The sequence below is a fragment of the Pundamilia nyererei genome, unplaced genomic scaffold (assembly GCF_000239375.1).
Source record: "Pundamilia nyererei isolate P.nyererei 1_Seehausen unplaced genomic scaffold, PunNye1.0 scaffold00106, whole genome shotgun sequence".
Taxonomy (NCBI): Eukaryota; Metazoa; Chordata; class Actinopteri; order Cichliformes; family Cichlidae; genus Pundamilia; species Pundamilia nyererei.
In genome coordinates, this window is record NW_005187507.1 from 928509 (window position 1) to 930985 (window position 2477).

At 39.7% G+C, this 2477-nt stretch overlaps 1 protein-coding gene across 1 annotated transcript in view; it reads left to right on the forward strand.

Annotated features, from left to right (window-relative positions):
* bcas1 (brain enriched myelin associated protein 1) overlaps nt 1-2477 on the forward strand; it is a 13069-nt gene that overhangs the window by 983 nt on the left and 9609 nt on the right. The window lies entirely within an intron of this gene.

Sequence of the window (2477 nt, forward strand, 5' to 3'; positions counted from 1 at the left end):
GGGGGGGGGAGCCACACTTTTTTTATGTTGTGCTGTTTTTGTCAATTATCAGTTGACCAGATAGCCAGAAGACACTTGGCATAATTAAAATTCCCTGATGTCGACTTTTAGCTGTGCAAAGAAAATTATTTTATTTTGTCAGCCTGCCAAACACTCCAAATCATATTAGCAATGTAATGTAGTCCAACACACCAAGCACTACATGCATTTAACTATGTTTTTCCTTTTTGTTTTTTTGTTTTGTTTTTTTTAGCTTTGTTTACAATGGGCAACATAATGTAGAATAGCACTTATTTCAAAAAACAAACAACTAAATAAGCAAGTAAATAAATACAAATGTAAGCATGATATACTACATGACTAATTTTTCTGATTACTCGTGATCAACCACACGATTATCATGCGTGCCCTGGGAAATAAACACAAGTTGTATGTTGGTTTACATAATTTAATATTCAAGTGGAGCGGAAGCTGGCGTTATAACTCACATTGACCATCAAGACGGAAATAAATGAACATTAAAAAATTGAATTAGCAACATAAAAGCAGATATTTCAACACAAATGGGTGATGGTGACTTTACAGCCACAACTGTGGAGGATACACTGAGTGAACATGCCATTAGCAAAGCTGAGGAGCTTGTTAGAGACCCTTTAAAAGATGAAACATCAACGTTCAGAGCAGAGAGGGTTGAGAAATCTGACTCAAAAGATGACACTGTTGCAGAGGGACAGACGAGAGAGAAAACTCTGGCAAAGGAGTTCACTTCCACCACTCCAAAAGCTGCAGCAAGTTGTGTTGAAGCAGTTTTGGCAGTTGCCTCTGACTGCGCAGTAATTGCGTCAGAGCTGGGAGTAGGTGAAGCAATTACTGAAGACAACAGTAAAGGAGCTGCAGACAAGTCAGCTGATGTAGTGCTGATTGAAACTGCTGAACCCGAATCTAATGCTGTCACTCCTGAGACCGGGGAAGCAAATGACATTACCTCCCTAGACAAAGAGGCTGTGACTGGAGTGACGGAAACAATCTCTGAGGTTGTTCATGAGAAGCCAAACTCCGCAGCCACAAATGAAGACATGCCTGTAAAAGAAGCCGCTGTCCGTTTTCAGAATGGAAATCTAGTTAAGGTGGATCTGGCCCATGAGGAGGTCACTCCTGATGATGCACCACAGCTGAAGATGTGCTACAAATAAGTGAGCAAGACAATATTAGCCCTATAACTACCAATGAGTCTGGAGAAATGTTCGGTAGTTGTCCCAAAGAAGAAATTAATGTTGCAGAAGCCTGAAGCTACTTTAAAATCTCCAGCAACTGAAGTCAATCCACATTGTATTCTAGAGATTATTATAGTAGACATCGAAGTTGAAGAACATGTGATAACTGAGATAGAAACAGAATCAACAATTTGAACCACGCTTCAGGAGCCTGCAGTGGATAACAACAGCACCGTCAAAGAAGAGGACATTGTGGCAACAGCTTTTGTGCTTCTCTCTGGAGAACATGAAGAGCGTCTTTCCCATTCAGAACAAGCTTTTTCAGATCAAGCTTAAACAGTGGCAGACAGTGTTGAGGAGAATACTTCAGTCCAAGGTTTAAGGAGAGGTAGAGGTTGCAAGTTCTGAAAAAGCTGTAGAAGAAAGTGACATAGAAAAGGTTAAGAATCTAAAGATAATGAAAGCCATGACACACCTGAACAAACCCTTGTAATCTTAGAGGAAGCAGGACGAGAACCCAAGCCCTTTGTAAAGAAGATGGTAACAGTGAGGGTTAGGGTTTGTTTGTTTTTTCAGAAATCCTACAGATAATTTAAACAAACTTGAAGAACTAACAACTGAAGGACACCACAGAAGATTTAGAGCCTAATGTTTTAGTCTAAGAAGAATACTGAGGAGAATACTGCCCCAGAGAATGCTGATCAAGGATAGATGCTGTTATGTGTGATTTATATGTGAGCCTTGGGATTAAATCCTAAAAAGATAATCCAACCTTGTTTTTGTTTTATTTCTCCAAATAGCCTGGGAAAGATAGTAGAGAACAAATAAAAATGAGTCACTATTTCTCATCCTTGAGACAACTGAAAATTAACATTTCACCTCTGAAGATTCTTAAACTGCCATCTGATGAGCCTGTGGCAAAGTGTGGCGATGCACTCCCAGGCCAGAAGTTAAATACACCTCTAGGTGGAGAGTGATACTGAAGAGACGCATGAGAGGCGGTGCAAACCGGATAGATTCAACATGCGATGTACAGAATTTCCTTAAGGCGTCTCAGTAACAAGCTCAAACATTGAACGTTTACCTCTTAGGTTTCAGTCACCTATAGCTGTTGAGAAAAACAACAAGCCTGGTGACTGAAAGATAATTTCACCAGTCCTCCGTATTATTGACATCCACGAGTCTTCAAACAAACAAATAAATTATGAATGAGCAGTGATCAATAAGCTGACACGGAAATATTAATTTGAAGTTTCCTTTTCT